At 42.2% G+C, this 16,278-nt stretch overlaps 1 long non-coding RNA gene across 1 annotated transcript; it reads left to right on the top strand.

Annotated features, from left to right (window-relative positions):
* Window positions 1-4,048: 4,048 nt before the first annotated feature.
* LOC140687289 (uncharacterized) lies at window positions 4,049-11,009 on the top strand. Its single transcript, XR_012061485.1, has 2 exons — window positions 4,049-4,162; window positions 10,137-11,009. It is a non-coding gene; the product is annotated as an uncharacterized lncRNA (long non-coding RNA).
* The last annotated feature ends 5,269 nt before the right edge of the window (window positions 11,010-16,278 follow it).

The following is a 16,278-nucleotide window of genomic DNA, read 5'->3' as shown; positions in this document are numbered from 1 at the left end:
GTGTACATAGTAGGAGGAATGTTAATTGTGGAATAATATAGATCTGGGTTCTCCACTGGCTTTGGCTGTGTGACCTTAGGGCAGTGACTTAACATCTCTGAGTCTGTTTTCTTACCTGTGAAGGTAGGATGATAATCTTTCTTTACAGTATTGCTAAGAAGGCAAAGTAAGGCAATATAGATTTGAGTCTAGCATGGCATAGGGTCTGGCACAATTCTGGGCACACAGGGTAGGTGCTCAGCGATACTAAACATTGCTCATCAGAGGGGTAAGTTTTGGAGTATGGGGGCAGCAGGGAGCGATCACAGTGTTCTTGCTCTGCCGCTCAAGAAGAGCGATGGGTCAGGGACGAAAGACTGTGTTCCTGAGGGTTCACTGGCCATTGGTCTCTTCCCTTGGCCACCAGTTTCTTTGGCCAAGAATTGAAATAACTGCAACTACTTTAAATTCTATACTTTCCCCTTATTTTCGGAGAACTATTATTCATATTTTATCACGTATTTGGAATCTAATATAGGATGGGCTGAGGTTTCTGAGCTGAAGATAGTGTACGTCGTCCAGCCTGCTCCATGGAGCATCTGCAGAGAAGAATCCAAGGCACAGAGCTGGGGAACAGCCAGCCGGAGGCTTTGGCAGAGCTGGGTGCGCTCCCCTGTCTCCTTGTCTTGGGGCAGCGTGGTGCGGCCTCAGAGGCACCAACCTCTTTCAGAATCTGACTAATTATTTTGGATTGAGTCCAATCTGACTGGTTTGAATGGGAAGCCTGCTTTCTGGGAGCCCAATATCCTCCTCTGGAACCTTCTGTGATCTTCTTAACAGCATGAATTGCTCAGTCTTGTTCCCTGTCCCTAATGAGCCTTGTGTATTGTCGTCCTGCTAGAGTCTTCCATGCCTCTGTTCTCCCTTCTTAGCCACGTAGGGGCCATGCTCTGCTGGGGTCAGGTCCCCCGTGCCTGATACAGATCAGCACTCCACTCGACTGTTTGCTGAATTTATCGAATTCATAGATTTCATGCTGATGGGGACCTTGGGGAGTACCGGGCAGCAGGGAGGAGGATTGGGGTGCAGAGTACAAGAGGTTGACTTCTCCTGTTTTGGGAAGGACCTCCCAGTGATATGCACACTCCTGAGAAAGCACTTCAGCCAGGAGAAATGAGAGGCAGGAGAGCATGTCAGTTAAGAACCCAGATCTAATTTGCCAGAGTTTGAATTCTAATTCTGCCACAGACGAACTGTGTGACCTTGAGAAAGTCACTTAATCTGTCTGTGTTCTGCCCAGGAAGAGAACCCGCCACCAACAGTCAGGCAGCTGGGATGTGGGCAGATGCTGAGGTCAACATGCATATGTATATTCCAAGCGCAAGGATGCACGTCGACTTGCATATGGATAGAGCCGCGCGTTTACATGTCTGCTAGCACCTCGGGTTCTCACACGTCGTCACTTCCAAGTTGTTTGGTGAGTTTGGTAACATCAATCATTCATTCGATGAATAAACATGTACCAAGCACCTATAAGGTGGCAGACCCCGTTAGGAGCTGAGGAGAGAGCCATGAATTAAACATGTTCCCTTACTTTAAGGTATGCAGTCTGTCACCAGCGAGTAACTGTGATGCTGTGTGTTAAAGGCAAGGGCAGAGTCCTTTGGAAACGGAGAGGAAGGTGTGAGCAAGTCTCACGGCAGAGGGGAGGGAGGGCGGGCACGGCAGGTGGGTAGGGTGATGCTTGAGTTGTGTCCTGAAGACAGAGCTGGGTGCAGGGAGAACTGGGAGGGGGGAGGTGCTTCAGGTAGGGAGGATGGCAGAACAGAGATGGGGTGACTGAGGGTGATGATAATGGAGGTGACCTGGGGATTTCCTTTAATTGATGTGAATTATTTTTTTCCAACAGCTGCTGAGTTGTTAGAACATAACTACTTATTAAGCAGTTTGGACCTAACTACTGTATCTGGGGAACAGGTTTTTCTTTCGGCCTAGAGTTGCGATGAAGATATTACTGAGACACCAAGTATGTTATAAACTGGGAAAATATAGGAAATTCTCTCCTAGACCCACACACAAGGACATTTTCCCATTTTCCCTCCCATGCCAGTGGGTTGTTCTAAGCTCTACTCACATGTGCAGTATCAAGATTGTGCCAATTATCTTTGACCGAGAAGGACAATCACAGATCATTATAGCTGCATGTACACGTTTATACACACACACTGCACACGCATCCACGGAGGCAGGCAGAATAGAATAATTTGGCCACGATGGTCACTTCTCAGGGTAATTAACTTTGAGAAATGAAAACGATTAAACATCAATTAAGATATGATTTCTAGAGAAATGGAGGGAATCAGGACCAGGAATTTCCAGAAAGGTGTGATTTCCCCAGCAACGTGGCTTCCCCTTGAGGAAAGCAAGATGATGCTTTCCTGACCAGTGGGTGCATTTTACCTTCTGGGTGGATGACAAGCATGTACAGAAACCCCAAGGACCCGGCTGTTTTCCCAGCGTTTCTCCCCTTCACAATCTCATCAGCTTCCCCAGTGTTTCCACAGTGTCCCTCCAGAATGACAGAATGTCTTCCTGGTTCTGTGCTGAGTTCTGTCCATTCTGATTCTTGCCGACACGCAGAACTTTCCACCATTCTATAAAACTGCCCAGCAGCATTTTAAGACTCTTAAGCAACTGTCTCTTTTGCTACGTGTGTTTTCTGTGAAATGTCTTCAAAATTGCTGCCATGATTGGTGTTAGAAGCCAGATCTAAATCCCTCATTAAGTGGCCTCAAAAAATCCCACATGGGGTGGGGGAAGCATAGTTAATGGGTGACAGCAGCAAAATCACCAGTTGGAATACATTTTCCTTTGCTTGTGGACTGAGGCGCACCCTACTTCGCTCAGCTTGCCTACCCACTCTGTGTTCATAGACCTGGGAGCGCAGCTCTTCATTGGGAGTCTTGATAAAAAAACGAATTCCACCTCTTCTTATTCTGCAGCATTTCTTGGCCCCAACCAAGTTGAGTTGGCGTTCTAACCACAGTTTATCCCTGGTCTTGCCTTCATGTTTTGGAACTAATTTACCTATCTCTTCTTGAGAGATCACTGTATTAGCGTTCTCCAGAGAAACAGAACCGATAGATTTTGTATGTATAATTTATTATGGGGAATTGGCTCACATGATTATGGAGGCTGAGAAGTCCTGTGATCTACTGTCAGCGTGGTGGAGGCCCAGAGAAAGCCAGTGGTGTCATTCAGTCCAAGTTCAAAGGCCTGGGAACCAGGGGAGTTGATGGTGTCAATCTCAGTCCTAGGGCAAGAGAGGACTTCTGTCTCAGCTCAAGCTTTCCCCTTGGGGAGGGCCACCTGCTTTACTGAGTCCACTGAATGAAATGCTAATCTCATCCAGAAACACTCTCAAAGATACACCCAGAAATGATGCTTCCACATCCCTGGGCATCCCATGATGTAGTGAAGCTGACACATAAAATGAACCATCACAATCCCCTCTGGATTTCTGGGCTGTCTAACTTTCCTGGTTATCTTGCCATTTCTCTTAGTGCTTCTCTTAGTCTCGCAATGATCCTCCAGGCCAGGAGGCTCAGATGATTCATGTTTCTATGCAGTCTCTTCTTTTCTGTGGCTTAGGGATGCTTCTGGGACACCTTGCTGTCTGTGTTCTGGGTTCCAAAGCTGGACACACCTCTTTTGTAAAGGCATGTGTTTGTGAGATGATGGTACTGATGACTTCCAGCTGTAAAACATTTCCTTTAATCCCGTCAAATAATTTGAGGGAGCTGTGAATTCAATAAATAGCAATGAATCTAATGAATAGCATTGGTTCTAATTTATAGCCGTGTCTCATGTTTGCATCATGCTTCCGAGTTTCCAGAGCAGTTTTTCTCATTGGAAGCTTCCAGAAGCCCTTGCTGTGAATTAGGCAGAGTGGTTGAGGACATTCTGCTGGTGATGACACGGAGGCACAGGTGGCTTTTGTGACACATCTGAAGGTCACAGTGAGTAAGTAGGACTCACAGATCTTGACCCACAGGCCAGCGCCCCTCTCTCTGCACTCGCCAACAAGCAGAGTGAAAAGGAACCTTGCACTTGTTCCAGGGCAAAGTCCAGTTGCTCAGCATCTGTTAGTTCCTCCTGAATCTGTCCCTGCTTGACCTCGCAGGTTGGTGGCTGCTGCTCCACTTTATCCTCCCCTGTTCATCTTTCTGCCTCCACTGGTGCACTAGCCATCACTCTCCAGAAGCAGGATGCTGACCGCATTGGTCAGGTACCAGAAATAGACCATGTTGGTTTGCTGTTTGTTTTCTTTGTTCCTATATAACAAGCCACCTTAAAACTTAATGACTTAAAACAACGATTTATTTTTTTCTTGTAACTCTGTGGGTTGGCTGGAAAAGTCTCTCTGCTGGTTTCAGCTGAGCTCACACTGCCTTCAGCTGGGTGGTTTGTTGGACTGGAAGATACTCGATGGCCTCATTCTTGTCTGGCAATTGGTGTCATAGATGGGTGTCGTCTGGTATGACCTGGTGTAACTCCACATGGACTCTTACCTTTGGTAGGCTAGGCTGGTGGTCTATGTGGTGGTCTCAGGGCAGTACCCCAAGAGCACCAAGCTAAAAAATGCAAGATCTACTGAGGCTTGGGTGGGAGTTCTGCACAGCATCACTGCCACTGACATTCTTTTGGTCAAAGCTGTCATCAGGCCAGCCTGACTCAAGCTCAAGGGCAGGGGAAATAAACCCCACATGGTGATGGCAGGACATTCACATTCATATTGCAGAGGGGAAGAGAATGGATTGTTGGGGCTATCTCTAAAAACAGTGGTGCGTGGGGTCATTCTGTATTAAATGAGTCTGACAAAGTGGGGTTGGCTTTCTCACTCTTCCGAGCAGCAGGAGTTCCCTTTAGGGCCCATCTGCTGCCATCACGTGTTCCCCCCTCACAGCCTTCTCTCTCTTTGCCTCGATCTGGCAGCCAGAAAGGCTCACTGCCTCTCTCCATCCTGGACTAACTCAGTGCTGGGCCCTGGAACCTGAAGCACATGCTCTTGGGGATTCCCCAGTGCACTGGTCCCCTTTTCTTGTATCCCAGGGACATAGTTCAGTGTGAAACCAACTGGAAATGATCATCTTTAAAAAAGTATTCGCCACCGGGTCCAGCACAAGTGAATGTGATTCTCTGTTTTGTGGTTAGAGGCAAAGAAACACGTTTTCTACCTACAGCTATGATCCTGAGCACTGCTGCTCTTTAAGGGGACCCAAAGGAAGGGGTGTTTGGATTGGTTAAGTATCTAGATGCTGTCTCCCTTGCCCTACCATCAAAGAGCTCCCCATTTCACCAGACTTTCTAACACCTTAATCTGGCTTTAACTAATTTCTTATCTGTAAGTGAACACAACTATCTTTTATTTTCTATAACTGATCTCACTTGTTTTCAAACCACCAGGACCTCTTTTGGTGAAACATCCTTGTTCTTGCCGATTAAAGATCTATCACCCATTTGAAACCTAATCTCTCTCTCTCCTGGTTGATGATTCAGTCATCATAACAACCTTTCTCTCTGCACCTAATGTTCTATCCCCTCTGTCTCACTTCCTTGCTAAGGCAGTGTATGACTGCAGTGCATCCCTGTGGCATGGGAGAATGGCATTTGGCATTCTGATCTAGGTGCTTCAGCTCTTGCCCACTGAGGGATCGTCCCTCCTCCAAGGCGTGGGGAGGAAGGGCTTCCTCTTTAACCTTTTGCTCTTTGTCTTCCTTCATCCTCCGTTGGTACAGGGATGGCTTAACCCTTCACATGGGGGAGATTTTTCCCGTCACCATTTTCATGCCTGCCCTTGCTCAAGATGTACCACATAGTTATTTCTTCCAAGCTTTACTTCCAGATATGTAAACATCTAGTTTGGGGAGGTCTGAGCAAATCCTTTTCTCTCCTTTAAAAGCACAGCTCTCAAGACTATTTGCTGTGAACTTATAAGCCTGGATTGAAACTTGGAGCTGAGCAGTGAAAACTGCTTCCGTTTCTTGGTAACAGGAAGCCAGCCATATGGATAGTCTGAAGGGCTGCAAAGAAGCAGAATCTCCAAATCAGTTGATATTTCACTACCTTTCATAGCTTAGGGAACATATCACATTCAAAGAGCATCTACTTTTTTTTTTTTCTGTAAGTTTTCACACATTTACTCTGCAGGAGCCAATTTTCCCCATTCCTTTCCAAATATTTAGTTAAGGACATTTATATTTAGTTGTAATTGTTATTTTCCATATGTCTATCTTTATGACACCTCAGGATGGGTAGAAGAAGCCTACATGGCAGTGTATGAAACACACAGAAGTCACTTGGTAAATGTTTAAAGAAACCCCGGTGGGGTTGCTCAAAACCACAGAGAGCAGTTATAAGCCCCAGGGTTCTCCAGTACCTAACGGATGCCCCACCCTCAAATGGTATTTGTTGATTGACAAAGATATCCGCCAGTGTCTGAGCCCCACTTACAAGCATTGCAATGCATCAGAGTTGTCTTGCTTTGTGGGAACGTGGACTTTTAAGGGAGTCAATCAAGTAGCCCGACTGTGGGATGATCAACTCTATCCCCATTCTATTCTGGTCTCTCAGGAGTCTGTCTACCTGCACACCTGCCTGATGGACTCAGCCTGACTCGTGGCCTCACTCTGGGGGCCTGGAGGATTGCTTCCAATGCAGTGTGCTCTCTTTGGGAGATTTCAATTGCTTTTGAATTAGTTATAGGTTCAAAAGCGAGCGATTCCCATTATTAGAATGCAGGTTTTGAAATTACTTCGTTTCAATTTGCCAACTTGGCAGCATTAACCTGTCATCAGAGAATTCAGCATGGTTACAGAGAAAATAGACTGTTGAAAAAATAAAGCAGAAATGAGCCAATATGGTCAAGGAGTAAAGGAAATGGTCTTTGAAATATCTTTCATGTCTGTAGCCATGCCTTGTTTGATTTACCATCTATAAAATGAGGACAAAACTGCAGACCCTCCCCTTTTTTAGAACAAGATGAAGCACAGTCAGTAATATGCTATAAAAACAATTCACTGAGTATAATACTGCACTTGATTCTCCAGATTTATCAACATATATTTAGTAAATCTTATATTCTCATGCACACACAACATAGCCTTATTCCAGATATCAAAGGAATGTGTCTGGTATAAGTGGCACTATTTTCCAGCTTTATGGATATAAAATTGACAAATAAAAATTGTATATATTTAAAGTGCACAACATGATGATTTGATATATGTGTATATTGTGAAATGGTGACCACAATCAAGCTAATCGACACATCCATCACCTCACATGGTGGTGGACCCTCCCTAAACTCAAACAGACTCTTACATCATCCCATAAATGCAGTCACATACGTCCCAACACCTTTGCCTCATTCCATGGGTCAGGAGTAAGTTGCAGGTCCTGCTCACCCTCAGGGGGAGGAGATTACACGAATGAATGAGTACCAGGAAGTGGTGAGTAGGGGAACCACCTTAAACTTTGTTCTCCACCATTTTGTATCATTTATATACATGTTTCAAAAGACAAACACACACACAGTAACTTGGATAACTCTCCAGGAAATTATGCTGAGTGGAAAAAGCCAGCCCCTAGAGATTGCATGATACATGATTCCATTTATAAAATACTCTTTTAAAGACAGAATTATGGAAATGCAGAACAGATTAATGGTGGTCAGGGTTAGGGGTAAAGGGAGGCAGAGAGAGGGTGACAGAGGAAGGTGTCAGTATAGAAGGAGCTACAAGAAGGGAACAGAACTGTTCTGTATCGTGACTGCATCAATGCCAGTATCCTGGCTGAGATATTATACATGGTTTTGTAAGATGTTAATGTTGGTGGCAACTGGACATAGCATGTGTTATCTCTTGGTATTATTTTTAAAAGTGCACATGAACCACAATTATCAAAAATAAATGGTTTAATTAAGAAACAACAATAACAAATAAAGCAGAGAAAAATTCAAAAAACCAAAAACCCAGTACAAGCCCTGAATGGTGAGCATAAAAACATAGGACAAAAATAAATGGAGAAACACACTGCAAACAGCTGTTGACCTAGCAAGCTAATTTACAAAAAGATAATTAAAGTCATCATTGGAGGGAGTGGAGGGAAGAATTGCTTTGCAGAAAATCAAATCACTAACTTGGAGGGCAAAGTTGAGAAACTCAAAATACAGAGGAAAAGAGCAAACATTAAATGACTTAATTAGTTTATACCAACCATTATGCTTCTGTTTGTATTTCCTTTCACAGGAAACCTATGAATATTGCTTTGTATGAATTATATATATAAACATATATGATTTATATGTGTATTCTTCATCTAAGGTTACCTTTCAAGAAAGACATGTGTCTATTACTCTGCAAGGTAATATGCCAAGTTATTAATAGTGGTTTTCTTTGAATGGTTCTCTTATTAATGATTTTATTTTACATCTTATGCTTTTAGATACACAATTTTCTACCATGAATATGTATTAATATTAGATGAAAAAAATGATTAAAATCAGTATAATTTTGTGCAGATTGCACATCTGCAATTAGGTAAAGAGATATACAACAAAAACATGGAAGGAAATATTGTATACTAAATGTTAACAGTGGCCCTGCCTGGGGGAATAGCGTTCAGTTGTTTTTATTTTTTCCAAGTAGTGCTGTGCAGTCTCCAGATTTTATACAGTGATCAGATGTTCATTTTATACTCATATAGATAAATTTAAAATTAGTATATAAAATTTTATAGATACTATATGGTAGCAAATATGTAAAAATATACACTGCAAATTGATGCAAAGGGAAATAATAAAAGATCAGAGTCTTAGAGATGATCTTTTTTTTATTATTTCAGTTTTCAAATATTTTCAAAATTTGTATCATAAGCATATATTGTTCTGATAATGGAAATACCCCAGAGAAAATAAAAGTGATTAATTACCTGATTTAGATATGGGGAAATTTTGTCTAAGCATAAAACAATAGGAAATCATAAAAGTAAAAGGGAAATATTCAAATAGCCAATGAAAACATGGGAAAATATTTAGCCTCTCTTAAATGCAATTTTAAAAATGGATGTTTTTTAGACATATAGTTTCATTTCATTTTTTAAAATATATTTAAGTCAACTTTTAGATGATTAAACAGTAGTATCTCTTCATGTTGGAATAATACACGTATGTTAAAGATCCTATTTGAAAAAATATATAAAAAGATTAAAAAATACTATAATTTTCTGTGAAAAAGAAGAAAAATAATTGCATTTAAAATTTGTCTTAAACTTACCTATGTGTATATTTTTGTGAATGAAGAAAATGAACCCTAAATATTCACAGCAGTTATATTTTCGGGTTGGGATTTCAGAAAACTTTTATTTTCTCTTTTAATGCCTGTATTTTCAGTTTCTGAAAATCAAACCAGAAGAAAGTTGCATGCTGTAATAAATGCAATACAGCCATACCCAGCGCCAAGCTTAAAAGGCTCTGTGCTTGGTAGCGAACTTCCAGTAACACAGAGCTCCCTGGAAAATCTAATACAGTGTATTTATTCATTATTTATTGAATGCCTATCAGTCAAGGACTATCGTAGGTGTTTGGAACACTGCAGTGAACAAGGCAAGGGTTTTGCCTCTGTGCAGCTTACACTCAAAGATGGAACTTGGGAAGCCATCTGCTCCAAGCCCCACTTGTACCATTCGGCGAGGGCTGCCATAAGAAAATACCGCAGACTGGGTGGGTTGCTTGGACAACAGATATTTACATTCTCACAGGTCTGGAGGCTGGAAGTCCAAGATCAAGGTGCCTGCAGTGTTAGCTTCCTCGGAGGCCTCTCTCCTTGGCTCGCAGGTGGTGGCCCTCTGGCTGGCTCTTCACGCCGGTCATGCCTCTGTACACACGCGCCTGGTGTCTCTCCCTCTTCTTGGACACCAGTCGTATTGGACTAGAGCCTGGCCCCAGTGGCACCATTTCAATTTAATCACCTCTTTAAAGACCTTCGCTCCAAATATAGTTACATTCTGAGGTATTGGGGTTTGGGACTTCAACATATGAATGTGGGGGGGGACACATTTCAGCCCGTAACACCACTCTGTCCTTTCATTGTCTTTAGGGAGCCTGCATAGATGGCCCAGCGTCAGTTTGAATACCTCCAGGGATGTGGGTTGCGGTACCTGTGTCATCAGTGGATAGAGCTTAAATCTGTCTCCAAAGAGAAGGTCACAGGACCGAGACTTCCTCAGGAGAGGACTGGAATACGTCTCGATTCTGCAACTCACTTGGCTGGGGGAGACTGCAGGCAGAGTGAAGCGTCATCCACATCCTGCAGCCACAGCGTGACACAGAGTCACAGATACTGTCCACGTGACCGAGCTCTTCATCCTCCTCTCTTCCCTTAATTGGACGCCTGTGACTTTTTTTGTTTTTAAAATGGATTCCTTATCTTCAGCTCTTTTTTTTTTTTTTTTAAAACTGATCACGCTGAAACTTTTCTGGACCTTTCACAGAAGGAATTACAAAGACAGTTTCCCTGAATCTGACCGGCTCCAAAGAGTCAGCTTACTTCTTTCTCTGGCAGCCAGCTTTTAATCCTGTGTCACATGTCACTTCTAATTGTGGGCATGATGTTCAAGTCCCTCTGGGGCCTACATTTCACCCAAGTAAATCCTCTCCTTCAGCAGCTGCGGGAACGTGTCAGGGAGAGTGATCTTCAGAGACATCGCTTCTGCAGGCGGGAGCGGCTCAGCCCGGCACAAACCCCGGGAGTCAGTCGTCTCTGATCGACTTTGTATTGATGTTGACGTTGACACAGCCTCCTCCAGCCTGACACTAAAGGATGGAGACCAATGGATGCAGGAGAAGGGATGCGAGCCTGGGATGGGGTTCTTCCTCCTTCTAAGTAAATGGGCTGTGTTTTCAGGGGAAAAAGTGCTGGAATTGTTGGGGTGATGGAAAAATAACCTAAATAGAATTTTCACCAGCTGTACCCAGCTTGGCCAAATGGCATTCGGGGTTCTCATGACAGGCACCAATATCCGAGAAAGCCTCAGATGTAGTTTGCTTGCCCTGAGAAAGGTTCTCAAACATCTTCAGAGGACATCAGAGTTCTTTCTAAGTGAAGCCTTCTGACAAGTGAGCCGCAAGTTGTTTTTTTTTTAATCCCAACATTTTATTATGAAAAATTTCAAACATAGCACAATTGAAAGAATTTTACAGTGAACACCTGTATACTCACTACCAGTATGCTACCACGAACATTTCATTGTACCTGTTTTATCTTATAACGAGGTATTCTTCTGTCCAGCCATCAATCCGTTTTATTCTGGAGCTGCATTTCAAAGCAAATTGCAGCTATCACTACACTTCTCCTAAATACTTCTGAAGGTAACCCGAATGCAGTTTGTTTGCAGATTTTTCTTCATATGAGTAAAAGTTTACTACAGTGAAACTCATAAATCTCAAGTGTATGTTTATTGAGTTTTGACAAATATACACACCTAGGCAACCCAAATAACTCAAAATGTTTAGCAATATCATCACCCAGAAAGTCTTCTCATGTCCCTTCCCAGCAATCCCCACCCTCTTCCACCTCCCAGACAATTTTTTTCTTATGTTTCCACCCTGCATTAGTTCTGCCTGTTTAAATCTGCACAAAAGTGGAATCATACACTAGGTAGTCTTTTGTATGTCTTCCGTTACTTAGCGTAATATTTTTGAAGTTTAACCCTGTCGTGTATTCATAGCTCATTCCTTTTTATTGCTAAGTAGAATTCCACTGGTAAATAAACCACCATTTGTTTATCCATTCTCCTGTTTGGACACATTGGATTTTTCAGTTTTTGCCTAGTATGAGTAAAGTAAATATAAATATTCTTGTCAAGAAGAGCTACTTTTTCCCTTTCCATAAATACAATGTAATATTTTCAACTGTGTACTCCATCCATCTACTGATCCAATCATCCATCCAACCATCCATCCCTCCATCCATCCATCCATCCATCCAGCTATCCTCTCTGCTGTCCATTCAAACACATATTGTGTTCTTACTGCAGACCAGGGAATGTTCTAACACTGGGAATGCAAAGTTAAAAGGTACCTTCCCTGCCCTCTAAAGAAGCTGGTGAGAGAACAACACAGACAATTAGAGAAACGTAGAATTAAGGCTAAAAGGGAGGCTTCTGGAAAAGGGAGCAGCCTAGAAGAGTTAGGCAAGACTTCCCGGCAGGTCAGACCTGAAGAAAGGAGGCAGAACAGAGCATCCCCAGCGACATTCAGCAGCAGTTTCAGTGATGGCTGTGTTGGTGTTCTTTCCCGTGGCTTCCTGCAATGGAAGCCAAAGGCTTCACTGGAGAAGTCAGTTCAAACGAGGTGATTTTGCAAGGCAACTTACTGAGTTAATTTACTCCCTCCGACCTGCTCCCTTAGGGCTTATGTCTATTTGCATACCTGCAGGTGTATCTCAAGCTTTGATCTAGTCTTGACTTGAGACTTTTAGAGGGAGGTTAATATTTTAGGTTATTTTGTCCTAAAGTTTACAGATTTCTTTTGAAAAAAACCTCTGTGGCACTGACTCATAGAATCAGCAAGGCTTTCTCAAGTGCAACAATTCCAGAATGTACTAACTCTGAGATGCAACACTGGGTTCCTTTTGAGTCATTGGTCGGATTGCCAGATAAAATACAGGACACTCAAGCATTTAAATTTCAAACAACAGTTTTTTGTTTTTTTTTCAGTATAAGTGTGTCTCAAACATTGCATGGGACATAAGTATGTTCAAAATATTGGATGTGATACATTTATACCCAAAAGTGATTGGTTGTTTTGCTGAAATTCAAATTTAACTGTGTGTCCTATACTTTTATTTGCTGAACTTGGCAACCCTAGTCACTGGAGAAAGAGGTTTTCTGGCCAAGTGAATTTGATCCATGAAGGAAGCTAAACCTGTGAAATACAAAAACTTTCAAAACTAACTGTGAAGGAGATGTTAATTGTATCATACATCTCTCAGTCCTTTGAATTAGAACACATAGATGTACCACAAAACTTTCTCGATAACCTGAAGTCATTGGTATGAATATTAATTATTGCCATGTGTGATGTGGTCACATCTGCTTGAAGATATTCAGGGCTTCTTTGCTTTGTGCTGAATGCCATCAGATGTCTGTGACTTTAGAATTTTAAACCTAATTTTTAACATTTTTTTCTTTTCCCTTTATCATCAAGCTCTCAATTAAACCCCCTTGTGGCAATCGGTATTTATTTCCCCAGAATCTAGAAAACACTAAACCTTTCTTCTGCCTAGCCTGATGCTGGTTAAAAAATGAGATACTAAGTCTTGCTAGCAATATGGAGAAACAAAAATTACTGGCTATGAAAAAGGTACTGAGCTTGTGATGATTACTTAATATTTCAGAGGTTTTTTTTTTTAAGAAGCTAATTTCTAGTCTTTTAATTGTACTTTTTTCAAGCATTCATTCACTCACTCATTATAATAATAAATATTAATCTAACAGACGTTTATGCTCACCTCTCCAGCTTCAACATTTCATGGAATAATATTTATAATTAATCTTTAAAAGCATGTGTCTTTAAAGGGCTAGAGGGTGATTAAAAACTGAATGTTGCCATCTGAATGTTATGGATTCTCCAAATAGTGTATTTATTCAACTTACATAATTGCATGAACCCTCTAGGTGGGTTCCTGCCTGGTCTCACATTACCATGTTAAGCCCTGTTGTTTAAATGGGGAAAGTACAGTTCCCCTCTCACCTAGACCTTCCTTCAGATGGCCCCAGGACACACACTGGGTGTTAAACTCTCCTGCGCATTTAGTTAGGGTCTCAACTTTTCAACTAAACAGGGGAGGAAAAACACATTTTTAAATCTATGTGTTTCAAGGAGAGCAGTTTCTAGCAGGAAGTTGACTCTAATCCTTAGTTCACTGTTTCTTCCTCTGAGGATCTTTGTGCTAAAGATTCTAAGCCCTCATGACATTTGCCAGGGCACAAAGAAGTCTTTGCTGTTGGATATTCATAGAAGTTGGGGTTACATTTCTGCATCAAAATTCTTGAGAATGTATCCACCAGATTACCGGAAGGATCCAGTCTGCTGCAAACATCTGCTAAAGTCCACTACTTGCAGAGGTGTGTTCCCCCCATTTTCGTGGTAATTCTGATCCTCACACGAAATCGGATTAGACCTATAATTATGCCATGGGACTGTCCAAAATAGTCAGTCTAGCTCCATAGCCGGGACCTTTGCCTACTCTTGACCTGGATTCCTGACTTGAGCTGGTTAAATATACCTGCCATGTCTTTTCTGGGCAATGCTCTACCAACAAAAAACTCTACTAGCAGAGTGGTTCTCACACTCCAAAAGGCATCACCATCACTTTGAAAATACACACTGTCCCTTGACACCAGATGCCCCAAGACCTTGAACTTCTGCCCCTACGTTCTTGGAGGATGGGAACTGTGCCAGTCTTGCTCACTGCTTACTCCCTGCACTAGCCTAGAGCCTGGCTCATGCTACGCCCTTAAGAGCTATTTAGTCAATGAAAGACCGGATCTTGATGAGTGGCAGATTGGCTAATATAAGAAGAATTCTTAGGTGAAGGAATTCCTGTTAACATGAGGGATGAGTTGAAGGCAGTTTCCTTGAGGTTGAATTTGCATTTTTTGGACTGGTCAATAAATATTATTGCTTTCTAAAAAAGTATAAAATACCACACCAGGAAAAAGTATAGTTCCACTGTCATATGTGGGTTTATTTTTTTTTCCTTTCTTCTTCCCTCCCTCTCTCCTTTCCTTCCATCTGCCTTTATATAGAAAGAAAGATCTAGGAAAATGATTGTTCAACACATTTTTTCTTTAAGAGTTGAGATTTGTGGTAACTTAAAAAAATACTTTTCTGAATTACAGAAAAATTTTTGTGATACTATTATATTATCAAAAGAAATTTAAGTCAATAATCATTTAAACTTAAAAAAATACATGCTCTTTGACAGGTCATTTGAGACTTAGAGTCAGTTAATACATCCGATCTCAAAGCCTGTCAAAGATGGCTGGGAAGACAGAGCTTAGGCATCATGTCTGGTTGCCACGGTGTGCATCTGCTTCTAGAGACCTTCTTCTCCTGTGAGGGGCCCTGGGCAATATCTCAGACCACACCTCCACTCGTCTTCAAAGTTCCCTGCTCTGAACCCAGTATCTGAGATCTGCTTGGAAGCTGTCTATACTGATGACCCAAGGACTCGAGTACCCATGATTTCAGGCTGTCTAGGTGTACATGAGGATGGGTAGCTTGCATGAGATTCAGGGCAGTGGTGAACACTCCTGCACTGAGGGGTAAGCCCCAGACTCACCTGGAGGTCCTTAGGTAGCTGGCCCTGGGATCTGGACATGTGAAAAGAAGAGGAAAAAACAGTTCCTATTTTTAAATAGACCAAACCATCTTTTGTGGGAGTTTCTCTGGGCACTTGTCCCTTTGCACAAGGAATGGAGGCTGTGTGCATGTGCTCCTTAGGAAAGAATTGGCTCCAGTCTACAGCTTAGCTTGTACCTCTGCTGACCCGCAGACCAACTTTCTTCTTTATCCTTTGCAACCATCTTTCACGAAATCCCAAGCCTAGTCTTTGGTTTTCCTGGCTAGTTTCCTAATATATTTTTCTTGAGAGAAACTGTTTTACTCAGTGCTTGCATTAAGTAACCACCCACCTACATTTTTAAAGCTTCCATGAAATGTCTTTCCCTTTCTCCTTGGTAAATCCTACTCTGGAACAACCAGTACTATGAATTCACCAGACCTGCTTTTCTACTCCTCTTGGCAGATGGGAAAAGTCCACTTCCCAGCTTCCTTTGCAGCTACGTGGAGCTATGTGCACGATTTCTGACTAGTGTAATGTGGATGGTAGAGATGTGAGACAGTTTTTGGCAGACCCCTAAAGCCTCATGGGATGTCTATATTCTGTGTCTTCATTGTGAAGAGGAAGAGGATCCAGTGAAAATCCAGAAGAATTCTGAGGCCCTAGGGAACAGTAACCCGATTGGATGATGTAGTCTGGGATCTTAGGTCACCGCAGAGAAGAGCTGCCTGACTCAGGGCATCTGAATTGGATTTTGCACACACAGGAAGTAAATTTTTATTGTATTTATCCACTTACATTTAGAGGATTTTTGTTCTTGTAAAATAATATAGCCAGCTCTAACTAGAACACCTACTCATACTTCAGACCCATTTAAAACACTTCCATCTCT

Source organism: Vicugna pacos, chromosome 19 (assembly GCF_048564905.1).
Source record: "Vicugna pacos chromosome 19, VicPac4, whole genome shotgun sequence".
NCBI lineage: Eukaryota > Metazoa > Chordata > Mammalia > Artiodactyla > Camelidae > Vicugna > Vicugna pacos.
The sequence above is the reverse complement of the archived record's forward strand: the minus strand, read 5'-3'. Positions and strand labels throughout refer to the sequence as shown.